The sequence below is a fragment of the Lonchura striata genome, chromosome 4, assembly GCF_046129695.1.
Source record: "Lonchura striata isolate bLonStr1 chromosome 4, bLonStr1.mat, whole genome shotgun sequence".
Lineage (NCBI taxonomy): Eukaryota > Metazoa > Chordata > Aves > Passeriformes > Estrildidae > Lonchura > Lonchura striata.
The window spans coordinates 74,234,467-74,248,717 of NC_134606.1; positions in this window are offsets into that span (position 1 = coordinate 74,234,467).

Consider the following 14,251-nt stretch of genomic DNA (forward strand, 5'->3'; position numbering starts at 1 on the left):
GGTACATTTGCTCTGGCTGCATCTCATCCTTCCACAGTGGGGCTTCTCTCTGTCCTAAAGCTCAGTGAAAAATAATTTATATTATGGTGGCATTGCTATAGTGGGAGTGATGTAACAATTGCTCAGATAAAAGTCAATATCATCCTTTTAGTTCCTTTCTTCAAAACTATTTTTCGTTAGCCTGTCATGCACAAGGAGATCTTTTTAGTAGTAAACAAACTTTTGCCCTGGAAAAAGGCTAATTGTAAGAGTCTTGTGGTCTACTGAGCTGAAGGTGCTGCCTGTGTGTGAGGGATGTGTCGAAAAAAAATCCATATTCAAATTAATTTAGTAGTAGTGCAAGAGGAAAAAGATAGGAACAGGTTAAAAAATTTGAGTTATCTTGTTGATCAGGCCTGTGTTGCTTCAAGTAATGCCCATTTTCCACAATATTTGCAAACTGGGAGGTAACATGATTGGCTTGTATAAAAATGGTGACAAGCAACCACAGGAGCTTAGTGCACCTCTGGCAAAGAATGATGGACATTTTTTTACTCAAATATAACTGAAGCGTAAGCTTAGCAATTTGGCAGGCTTGAGACCACTTGGGCTTGTTTTGACCCAACTGGCTTTCTTACATTCTTGCTATAATTAGGTCACCTAACTAGAAAGGACACAATTTGTATCCAGGCTGGAAAAATGTTTGTGGTGAAATGATTGATTTATAATCTTTTCAAACTATCAGAGACTGATATTACAATCCTTATATATCCTCATGTTTGTTTGTTTTTTTTTTTTCTGGTTGTGTCTGATCTGACCGTGGAAAGTCCTATAAATAAAAATTTAAAATACTGTTAGAAAGAGGATATAAATTTGGGCATCTAGAATTTCAGTGGTGCAATATGTGAATTGGGTTTGCACTGGTTTAAGGAACCAAGTCATGCTATTACAGTTATCCCTTATGATCCTAAAAACCCATGAAAAAAAAAATCCCAAATGTAGATGTGTTTGTTGAAGGGCAACCAAAATTCAGGTATCTCTGATGGTTCTCATCTCACTGTAGCTCTTAGAGCAGCACATATTGGAGTACATAACTTCATATGGGAAATAGCAGAGATTTATCACTGAAAAATATCTGTAAACTGAAAACTCAGTGTCTCCCTTCCATCGTGGGTGGGCAGAAGTAGCACATTCTGATGCCCTGTATTATTCAACGCAGATTTCTTTAGCACTGCTTGCAAAAGCCTACAACAAAACACTCTCAGAGAGTATCCAGCAGTTCAAGTTAACTGTGCAGTTTCTAGCTTGTGTAGTTCTGCACTTTTGCATATATTAAATTACCTCATTCCTTCATATCACAGTGAAACTGCTTTCCAGAAAAGATGTGCACATGTTATTAACTGCAGTCTTAAAGTGCAAGTTTTAGACACAAGACAGCATGCATGTAATGTGCCAGCAAAGAGCCAACAGGATTGTTTTGCAATTATACTAGAATGAAACTCAAAGAGTTTAGATATGAAGCATAACCACTGGCATCCAGGAAAACTACTCAACTGAAAATCAGAAAAAAATACCACATTCCCTTGAAGGACTGCATGCTATGGAGTTCTTAATGGCATAATTTCTGAGAAGCATATAAATTCAAATATAAAATAATCTGTATTTGGAACACACTACTGTTTGGCAAGTAAATATAGTGGATTTTTTTAGATTGAAACATAGATACTGAAAGAGAAAATATTGACAGAATTCACAGAATTACTAGGTTGGAATAGACCTTAAAGATCAATGAGTCCAAACCAGCCCTAACACCTCAACTAATCCATGGCACTGAGTGCCACATCCAGTCTTTTTTTAAACACCACCTCCCTGGGCATACCAATCCAGAACTTTATGACTCTTTCCATGAAAAACTTTTTCCTAATATCCAATCTATATGTCCCTTGACTCTGTCCTCTGGTTCTGTCAGTTGCTGCCTGGTGAAAGAGCCCAAGCCCAGCTGACTACAACCATGTTTCAAGAAGATGTTGAGAACAATAAAGTCACCCCTAAGTCTCCTTTTCTCCAGGCTAAACAACCCCAGCTCCCTCAGTCGTTCATCATAAGTCTCTGCTTCATTAAAAGACTAAAAGTTAGATATTATAGGAAAAAAAAAAAAGTGTAGGTTTTTGAGTGTGGTTATTTCATCTACTTACAATCCATCTTTGGTAATGTTGCCATGACTAAAAACTTTGTATAGACTAGTGTTATGAATAAGGTTTAAATGGTAGTGCATCCCTGAAAATGGAGCTGCAGTAGAATGGCAAACCATGTATCATCTGTACCAACTTTAATTAGCATGTAGTAGAAGAATTGGAATAGATGCCATTTCCCTGAAACCCTATGAAATCTCCCAAAAGGCGCTGTCGGGTTTTAAGCAACTTATTTTAAAACTGAGTGATCCAAAAAAATAGTCTTCTATTTTTGCATTACCTACTCTGCTTGTTATCCCAGATTTCCAAGGAAAAATGAATAGCAGGGAAAAGACCTGGCCAACTGTGCTCCGCAGTTTAAATACCTCACTGAAGGTACTGAGCCTGTTTGGACATGGAACTTGGTTTTCTGTATAAATCCTCTGAAGCCAGGTGCTGTGCTGGAGTTGGGAATGGAGAGTGGTAAATCTTTCCTGGGGTTTGTCACCTCCAGGGTGCCATTTGTCTGAGGCTGATGAGAACAGGGGTAGATTCTGTCACTGCAGAGCTGGCTCAATAAGCCCGGTGGTGCCAGCACAGTCTGTTTCCAGCTTGGCTGAGGCCTTCAGCACTAGCAAGAAGAATCCAAATGGATTTGATGCCTCCAGCCAAGGCTGCTGGCTGCATGGTGGCAGCCAAACATATGGTGATGCTTTGGGCTGGTGGGACAGGAGCAGCTCCCGAGGGGAGTTGCAGCTGGAGGCTTGTGCTCAGTCTCTCATTTCCTCTTTGATTGTTGTACTGATGCCTAAAAATATTCACATCCTCCGTATACCCTGGGGCTCTTACTGAGCTGGCCAGGTGTCAGAATCCAGGGTATCCCTCTGGCTGCCCTGGAAGGTCTGGGACCCTGGCAGGGGTCAGGAACCCCCCTGGACAGAGCCCCCAGAGACACTGTCTGTGATCTCTGTCCATGGAAAAGAGTTTTCAATCTTACAGGATGAATTACAAGCTCCGAGTGTTTGATATCAGTAATAATTAAGTGTGGCATGGGTGCAAAAGTAAAATTTTAGGATTCTAGATATGGGGTCCAAAGGGGACAAGATGGAGGAAATTGGGTGTGCCTTGTCCTTTTTCTCCTTCTTCATGCCCTCCATGTCTCACTGTGGTGTTGGCATTTTTCTGTTGGTTCAGGCTGGGGACACACTGTCCAACGTAGGTGACAGATATTGGCACATTATTGTAAATCCAGCCCAGGAAGTTTCTGGTATTTAATGTTTGTCACATCCCACTGAGGGCAGAGCCCCACACGCTGCCCTGCAGGACAGAGCTGGGCAGGGCAGCAGAACATGTGAGAGATCAACAGAATAAACAACCTGGAAACAGCACAGACCAATTATGGCTTCTGCTTTGGCTTGGGGCTGACAGAGACCTTCTATAATCTTGGAATCATCAATACCACTGATTCTGACAGCCAGGTAGAAAACAGATTCTGGAAAAAGTCCAGCTTGTAAATTGGGGAGTGAAGGGTGAGATCTGACATTTTTTTGACTGAGTGCGTTATCTTTTTCACTGAAATCAGGAACACTATTATTATCCCTCCATGGAGTCAATAGGAAATAAATGAAAGCCTATGTGACTTTAGAAATGAAAATTGATTCCTTCAATTTGGAGACAGCTTATGTTCTTTCCATTCCTCTTGGAACCTGAACACACAGAAACTGCTGCCAAAATTGGGATGACGCTACGAGGGTATCAGAAACAGGTCTCCTAAGTATCAACAGGATGGTTGGGAAGCCCAAAGAAAGATGGGTACAAACGATAGTGCCTGGTTGTGCTGGGGGTAAATCTTGAACAAGAGAGAGCTAGAGAGTGCATGGGAAAATATTTCAGCTCTAGTTTTTGTCTTGAGAGTTGTTCTGCAGTATGTCCCACACAATGTACAGAAGATTTACTTATATACATTACCTATTTAAAAGAGTGGTTTTGGGCAATTTAGTTAAATGTTGAGCCTGGGACTCATTGTACAAGACCAGTGAAATTAGCTAAGATATGATAGATTGTTGCTATATTTTTTTTAGAAGTAATATTATATGTTTACTAGCGCTACACTGCTCAGTGATATCTTCCCATGAAGCATAATTTGAAGGAATGATACCTAAAAGCAGAAATAGAGAGGAGACAGAAGTATCTCTCCAAGCATTCATAAATGTGAGGGAGTTTGGAGACAATATAACTTTTGAAAAGTCTCAGCAATTTAAGCATCTAGAAAAAATTGCATTTGTTAGATTGTTTTAGCGAGCTTATTTAGACACAATTTTCTGGGGTGTCCTAAAACTCCAGAATCAGTTAACATGCCAGTCACTCCCAGCCAGCACTGTAGTGTTGCTAGGTTGAATCACTCAATATTCATGGTTGTTTAATCTACTGGGCAAATAACCTAGAATATATATATATATATATATATATATCACTAGAACTCAAATTTATTTTATAACACCACATGAAATTCAAGACAATACTTATGTTCGATCTGTTTATGTTAGAGGAGTATTCTCTCTAAATTATTTTTGATGTGTTTTTCTGATATGGAACTGGGGGGTTTTGTTGTTTTCATGGTGTTTTAAGATTGATTCAGAGTATGTTAAATACCAAAAATAAAATCAGAAGAAGTTATGTTCCAGGAAAATTGAATTGGCTGCAGGACAAACAAATTATGTCTGAATACAAACATGCTTAAATTGGTTTTCATAAAGTGAATATCAATATTGTGATCTACTCTGGATGTTTTCTTAATTTTACAAAAAGGATTTTTTTTTTCAAATGTGCTTACTTTGAGACATTCAGTGAGGGAATACACTGGTTATTTAAACATATGAGTTACTCTGATTCAAAACAGTACAACAAAATCAGCCCCTGACAAAAAGTGTTTTGCAAAGAGAGCTACAGCCAATTACATCAGAAAATAAAATGGGTTCTTTGTTTATGATGATGCTAACACCAGAAGACAGGCAGATTTCTTTCTTGCTCTTTCAGAATGCTATATATATATATATATATATATATATACACAAATATGTATATATATATTATGTATGCATAGTTCAATCACTTCAAGTGGCAGATGAGAAAATAGCATCCCATCTGGAAGTAAAATAACAATATTTGTAAAATAATTAATTTAAAAAAAATTAATAAAATTCCCATATTTCTAGAGAGATTTTTAAGAAGTAATCTAGTTTTTACAGGTAAGAGCCGATTCATAGGGAAGTTCAAATAACCATAAACCATTCAGGTTACTTTCTACTCCAAACCATACTTGTAATAGGGTGAGAAGTGCTTTCAACAGAGTTGCCTAGGAGATTTAAATAGTTCTGCAATATTAATGGCAAAGACACAACAAAATTTAAGACATTTAGGATAAGCAGTGTCACTGGTAGTGGAAACTGCAGCACATTATTTCTTACAGCTTTTTGGGAAAACCACAATTTTCACTCAGACTTGTGTTATTAATGAAGTAATTTGATATTTTTGGACTGGAATTTACCACCAAAAGCTTGCCAATTGCAATATATCTCAGCACTTTAAACACCAGGGTGGACAAATATCTCCTTTTTAATGCAAAAGTATTTTGTGAAATAGGACAGAGTCTGCTATAGCTTAAAGAAAGCCACACATTCATGTCTATGAGAGTTTAGTGCTGTAAGACTCTGTCTTGGCTGGTTAGATGACAGAATATTTTTTTTTTCTGCTGGATATTGGAAGTGCTTAATAATTTTGAACAATGAACATATGATGAACGTAACTCTTTGCTTACTTGGGTTTTAGTTCCCTTCTTTTCTCTTTTCTCTAATCACTTGCAGTTTATAAAAAAGCTATGTGCTTCCCTAACCCAAAACCCTCAAATGCCTTGTCTCTCATCTACAATGGCAAAAAGCAAAGGCTGAGAGATAATGAGGGGGATGTATCCTTGGTCAGCTTCAAAAACAGCTTTAACAAGGAAAATGGTACCTGGTTTACTGAACATGAAACCTGACATCCAAAACATTACAAATGGAAAATCCACATCTTCATCTTGCATCCATGTCTGAATTTGTTTTTAAACAAGTTTGTTCCTTCATGTGGAGCATGATCAAGAGAATATTAGACCATCAGCAGTTGTCTGTCCCAGAGAAGTCCTCTGGACTGTTTTGACCATTCAGAGAGCAGAGAAAAACAGAGGACCAGCATCATGGAACAGCATCACACCTAAGAGCCTCAGCAACAAGACCTTGTTAGGAGACAGGGGCAACATTAGGAAGAATGTTGTATCCTCATGGTATGTCCTGTACACTCAGGGTGAAGGTAATTTTATGTTCTCTCTGTGTGTGTTTGTTTAGCTGGAGGCAATTGGGAACTGAAGTGGTGAGTAACAGAGATGCACGTTTAAATTTAAGTGAAGGCTTCAGTTTAAATTAGGATTCCAGGACTTGCAAGAAATTTCTGTAAGAATTAGGAACTTGGAGGAATTACAAGACTGCAAAAGACAATAATAATGAATGACAGAGTCATTAAATGAATGACATAGTCATTAAAAATAAGGAAAAAAATAGCAAGAATGAAAGAGAAGAACACTGGTTTTAGTCCAAAATCTAAAAGGAGCTCTGTGTAAGCAGCTCACCCAGTTCCTGCAAAGCATAACAAAATGGAAATTATAGACAGAAAATCCTTATTACGTTATGCAGGCCATTTTCCAGTGCTAGCAGAGAAGGAAAGAAGTGGAAAGTACATCTCGTGTCACTCTTATGTCCCCTCTGGCTATATTGGGAAATGGCATGAATAAACTCTGGAGGGAGCCACACCCAGTCACTTCTAGCCAGAGGCAGTTTTAGAGTGCCTGAAATGCCGGGAACTGGGATGGAAAAGCTGGGGGAATGCTCGCCCAGATGGGAAACCACTTTACTTTGTGACTGGAGGTGTGTCTGTGAGGTCCTCGATCATTTCTGATGGCCAGAATATCCTCCAACAGGATACTGGTCAGCAATTTTGAAATTTTGCAAATAAATTAAAACAAACCAAACCAACCAAACAAAACCCCAAAAACAAAACAAACAAACAAACAAAAAATTACCAAAAGAACACCACCAAAAAACAACAACAAAAAATACCCACTCCAAAACCAAAGAAACTCCACCCATAAAACAAACAAACAGACAAAAAAGTCATGGGACATGAGCTCTTCTGGCCTAGTTGTCAGAAAATTGTAAAAGAGATACGAAGGTTTCATTGAAAAAGGGAAAAGTCCCTTTGACTCAGCTCAAGCAGCTGACAGCTAAAAATAATAGAATTTTAAACTAAATGAGGTCTGCCTCTCTCTGTCCCACTTTATTTGCTGTTCAACTCTGTGGTCTTTTTTTATTCTGGTTTTGGAGTTCAATTCCTGTAACCACTACCACCAAAGTCTGGTCACATGTGTAGCAATTCAAGACTGAGTAATTTTGTGAGCCTTTTTCAGTCACTCAACTACAGACATAACTATAGCTTCCAGAAAATAAGTGTTTTCTTGTTTTCCCTGTTGAATTTTGTTGAAGTATTTTTTTCTTTTAAATGCACGTTTTTAACTATTTTTGCAGATTACTCTGAAACCACCTGATGGGGCTTTTGATTTGTTTAATTTTTTGCGAGCACATTTATACTTACACTCCCCTTCTGTTTGCTGAAGGTGGTTGCTGTTGTGACGATTTAAAATGCAATCCCAGCAGGCAGTTACTGTAAATGACATGGGGGTATGCATGTTTTAGTAGGACGAAGAAACAGACATAAAAAATATTTTAAAATGTAAATTATTTTATAATGCAAATTATTTATCCTAGGATGTGAAAGGGATGAAGTGAAATAATTACCAACTTAAAAGATTAAGGAAATATTTTTTGATAGGTTTTTTTTTTTGAAAAATACTCTGGCATCTTGAAATGTGAAGTAGTGGGTGTTAAGGAAGCCAAACTGTGTTGGAGTCTTCTTTTAATGGCAAAAATATTCTACTCTTTTCCAAGACTCCAGTCAGTAAATGTTTTTAATTGTTACCATAGGATGTCTGTGAGATCTGAGAGTCACCACTTTGTGAGGAAGCGTGGGTGTGATCTTTGTGGTGTCAAAATGCTGCATCCTTTGAAGCCATAATCCCTGAGCAGATTTATATCAGCTGCAATATCTTGCCAAACCGATGAACTGATGTTTGCTGTGGTTTGGAGAAGGCTGGCCTTTGATCTCAGGTACTTTTGAATGAAACAGCAGCTCAGTGCATTGCTCAGATTTATACTCCACCAGGGCTTTCCTGTGTCAAGTGAGGGGAGCTGGAACCAGAGGATCTTTAAGGTCCCTGCCAAGCCAAGCCATTCTGTGATCTCAGAGGAGATTTGTGCTGGTGCCTGAAGCAGCTTGTTGCTCAGACTGATGGGGATATTCTTGGTTCCATTCTTGACCTCAGGAGATGGGCAGCTGCCCCTAGCCTTTATCTTGAGTGGTGGTGAGCAGAGAGAAAGAACTGTATCCCTTTCGTCAGTTTGGATTGATAGTAAAAGGGTTTTAAAATCATGGGGATTTAGGGTTAAAAGGAAAAATAAGCTTAGCGGGCCCTGAAAAAAAATAAATACCCTAAGTACATGAAGACTTTGTACCTTGCTAGAACTGCACTGTGTAGCTAGTACATGATAAATGGTATAATTGTTAGATGTGATGATTGATAGTAATTAAATATAATTACTGTTTAATCATAAAAATAATAATGAGAAACGGTGGTCAGGGGCCTAAGAAAGATCACGAGACACTCATATCAATGTATACAATAGAACAATATAGGTTTAATAATTAATATGTAAGTTATAGAATGATAGAATATAAAATATGTTCAGCTCGAAAGCCATGTTGGAGTCAGATTTGGGTCTGTACCCCTGATTCCCAAAGCTCTCAATAAAAGCACCTGCATGGAATCATATCCCGTCATTCTGTGTGTTCCTGAATGTCAACAGGATCAGCTATTCTGCCTGTGTCTCCTTCAGCTGAGGAGTTGAAAAGTCTCTGATACTAAACCCTGCTCAGCTACAACTGAAACATCATTGTGTTCTCAGCATTGCCCTCATCCAGAATCTTAAACACAGCACTGTACCAGATACTAGAAAAAAGATTAACCAGAAGAGACTGTTTTACCTTGTGGGGGTAAGAAACCCCCCAAAATGGAAACCCCAAACCAAAAGAAATCCCTAGTCAATATACATATGTAAAATTGTTATTAAAAGAAATAGCTGTTTAATATTAGAGTGTTCTCAAAAAGAAAATTTGTATTGTATATGATATTTTTTCTTCTATTACTCTGATTCTTACTGGGGTCAGTTTAGGACTCCTAATGAAGACAGGAGAAAACAGGGGATGGGTGTAAATACTCTCACACTAACATGATGAAAGGCCATTAAAATAAATGCTTATCAGCTATCACTTTTTCTTTATATTACTTTAAAATTATATCTCTATCATTTGAGAAATAGGGAGATTTTTTTTTAACCTGTAAAACATGAATTAGTATTTTTTACTATTAAATTAGAAATTAAACCAAGTAAGTATAGTGGTTTCAATCTAGTTAAGCTCTCTGTAAATATTCAGCTCTAAGACACCAAATTTGATTTAGTTATTTACTACCAGATCATGACAGGTTTTTATACCTATTCATTTCTCTCCCAAAATATTACCAATTGGTTTATTACACAGAGGTAGATAAAGGTCAAGCAAAATAAAAATGAGATGGCTGTATGGCAGAGAATGCATAGATATGAATCAGACTAATAAGAATGGTGTTAGACTTATACTGCTAGAAAGACTGATACCATCAGATAAATTGGGTAATACTTTAAGTAAATGCAATGTTAGCAGAAACTGGCAAACAAGTTGGGGAAAAATATGCATGGTATAAAATTTTTATGCTTATTTTGATAGGCAGTCACAACATACTAGTTTCTCTTAGAGAGAATGTGTCCTGATAGAAGTGAAAATAGAAAGTGAGAGAGATAAGTAGTCCACATGCACATTTTTTGTCATTTAGTGTTTGTCTATGTTCCAAAGCATTTAAATATGTAACAAAATTCAGTGACATACAGAAGTATTTTTCCCAGTGAAAAAACGAATGTTTACAATTTCAAACCACTTTGAATTACAAAAGCTGTTGAAATTGTGTTACATTTTCTTTATTTTTATAAATACAGAATTGCGTTATTGACATATTTTTCTGATAAAAACCTGAAAATGTACATGTTATTTTCATATTTTGAAACAAAATATGAAGTTAAAGCAGAAGAACGAAAAGTTTTTATTCAATTACTTGTATATACTTTATATGCCCAAAAATATCTTTTCTGGCAAATAAAAGGATTTTTCTTTTCATAATTAAATTGATTATAATATGCCCTATTCAATTATAATCTAAATGAGGCTTCAATATATAATATTTTTAAAAATAAACTTGGTGTGTTGACTGTCTGTTATCTTCTTACTTTTCACATTAATGGTTGAATTCAAAGGTCTTAGAGCTTTTTTCCAAGCCAGACAAATATTTCTAAAAAAGTCTCTGTGCTTTCTGACATAATGGCAGCATATTTGTGACAGTGCTTAATTGTATTATTCTTAAGAGAAATAATTTTATTAGTTTTTAGAGAAGCATAATAGCATTTGAAAGAAATCACTTGATTTGCATTGTCCGTTTCATTTTTTTTTTTAATTTTAATTGGAAGGTTAGCATTCTCTACCAAGTGTGGATATTAATGAAAGGAAATTTATGTACAAATCATTATGCACTACTAATTGAATGATGGGAAATGATTGTTCTTAACTTATGTTTAAGGAAACTATTGTGGCTATCTGATGGGAGGAGGAGATGAAGTTCTGTCCATTTGAGGGTGTCAATGAGCTATTGACGTTCTCCATAAGTCTTACATGCTCTTGCAAGCTTGATCCATTCAAACTAAAGCCTAATAACAAGCAAAGAACATCTGCAAACTCCTTGCATATCCATCAGCATGTAAACAGAACCTGTGGAACAATAGCAAAGGAATGTGAACTATAATTAATCTGTCTTCACAAAGTCCACGTATAAAGTTATTGTTGCTAATCCTCCCTCTATTTTTCGACAGGGAAGGAAAAAGTGGCCTTCCAACATATCTGGAAATTCAACAGCTACGAGGGGACCATTGGGGGAAGAAAAAAACCCAAAAACCCAAGAGTTCTGAGAAACCTGAGGGAGATGCTACTCATCACTGTTTTCATTCTAGATCATCACAAATTTGTGCTAGATACAGCAAATTCAATGTGAATATTAAACTGAAAATCAAGAAAATCAAGACCAGAGCTTCTGGCCTTGCATACCTATACATATGGCTTCCTGATTCCACAAGGAAGGAAAAATCGGATTAATGCAGGTGCAATCCAGTCTGGTTTTCATTAGAACAAGGGAGATAATCATGGTCATGACAACTGTATTATGTGCTAATTATCACTCGAGGCAGAGCCTCTTAAAAGTAGGTTGCCTGTCTACTTAAATATGTTTAAATCAAACCCAGCATTTACAATCCTTTTAGAAACCAATGAACTTTTGAGTTGGACTGTGAGGCTTAAAAAGATTTTAAAAACCCCAAAACAGCAACCACACACTATCACAGTATCCCAGAATCTGCTGTGCTGCAAGGGACCCATAGGATCATTGAGTCCAAATGTTTCTTGAACTCTTGAACTCTCTCCTCCTCCTCCTCCACTCTCTCAGACTGTTTTTTTTTTTTTTTGTTGTTGTTGTTGTTTTTTTTGGTAATTTTTCTGGTGTCACATAAGGTCTTTAGTATTTTCAAATTTTAGTGATTCTGAGAATATTCAGGTAACTAAATCTTTAGCACTATTGTTAGTTATTTTTTGTGTTTCAGCAGTGTCTAGATGTTTCAGTGTGAAATAAGCAATGCAAAAACATGATTAAAACAAACTCTTGACACATCATGCTGCTGGGGAGGCAATAGGTAGAAACAGGTAATCCTTGGACCAATAGTATTGTTGGCAAAAGACAGCTCTAGCTGATGAGGAAGGTTGTAAACTGTCTTTGCATATCTACTAAAGTCTTCAAGATTGAGTTATGCAGATTTATACTGATGTATTCCCCAGTTTATTTACAATTTTGTAATATATTCACCTTCAAATCACCCCAGTAGTGCCCATATTTTCAGTATTTTGGCTTATATGAGTCAGTTTTCATCTCTGCATTCTAAGTCATATTTGAATTTATTGGAGATAAATGATGGAAAGATTTGCCATTTTGATACAAAGCAGATGAGAATCTATCATACCAGAATTACCTGTGAGTAAGATGGACTTTTGACAAAAAACAGAAATTTGAGGCAGGCTAATAAGAAAGAAAATTGATCTGAAATTTAAAATGAGAATATTTGATTCTACTATTACAAGTATTGTTTAGAGCTAAAGCATTTGCTAACAGAACATTTCAAAAGGTTTAGTAGTTTAAACTTTTTCTTATGCCAAAAAAATTTTCTCTACTCAGAACAATGCAGACACTCGTAGGTTTCTCTGCAAACTGGATCCTGATAATGCACCTCATTAGGAAAATCATTGCAATGCTGTGGAAGATGAATGTAAATAATTTTGTGTTACTTATTAGTTGCTGTTTATTATATTATATTTAGATTAACAGCCAGTGAACTCACAAGAATGTGAAACAGGTGACTTGGCAAATTTGAATTACACTTTTAACTCTTATTAAATTTTCTTGGGCTTTTCTGAAGAGACCCTTAATCAAAATGATGCTATTATCTTATGATCTAAACATCCAAAATATTATTGAACGTAACAACCCTTCCAGAGAGAAAAGTTAATGAATTTTCAGACAACATCACCAAGAACCTAAATCTTTGACATGATTAGTAACTGGTATCATCTTTCTTCAAGCAAACTATTGAAAGTTGTTTGTTTTCAAAGCTTGCATTAACTGTGGCACTGAAGTATTTGAGAAAATGAGGATTTCAAGGCTCAATAGCACAAGCACAGATGGAATTTTATTGGCATGGAATAACTTAATTGGCATGAGAAATTATACTGAAATGAAGTTTGGTGGGAAGGCAACATTGCTGTCAGTCCTAATGTGCAATACCTATAATTTAAGTGGAAAGTATGTATTTTATAAGTATGAAAATCTTACTATTTTAGATTAAATTAATATAAAAATAAAGATAATGTATGTTTAGAAAATCAAAATCTAAATTACTTGTAAGAAGCCAAGAAATGCTATTTTTTGATGAAAGTAGGTTGATTTTAATGTAATAGTTAAAATTCCTCTGAAATTCATGGAGTAGTTTAGAGGGTCAACACCCTAAGATGTATGAACTTTTATGGAGACTGAGTGTATCAGCCCACTTTTAAAATGGTGATGGTAATCTCATTTCCTATGCAACTTAGTCATGAGTTACATCCATTATGCTTTCATAACAAAGATGCAAAGTTTTCTGGCTAGAAGCAGCAATATGGATAATCTCAATCAAGCATAATGAATTTCTTAATTTTCCTGTATTCAAGATAATGTTTTTTTAAAAGTTATCCATAGTTACCAGCTCTAAGGATGTGCATCCTAAGATGGATGTTACTTTTATAAATACATTTTTAAATTTCTATGGAAGGATAAAAGAATCAATTCTTTAGTAAAACTGCTGAAATACTGTCATCTATGAGTGGTGAGGCGTGAATAACTGTGTGAAACTACAGGAGGGAAGCATTTGCCTTTTTCTTTCCTCTCTTGCCTGCTTTATGGTTTGTAAATGATAAATGAAATTTACTGGCAATACCCTGCAGTAATATTTCAAATTATGTTACAGAATACACTGTGAAAAGTATAGCAGAACCACAGCAAAAGGCTCTAGTTTTTTTCCTTTTTGGAAAAGTGTGCTGTATTAGAACATTCATCACCCAGTTTCAATGTTCCAAGATGCCACAATGCGTCAGCTTCCATGGGCTGAAATATTTTATTTAATTTAAATGACTTTAAAATTATACCAATTATTAACATTGAGACTTAGTAATTAAGTGGAGTT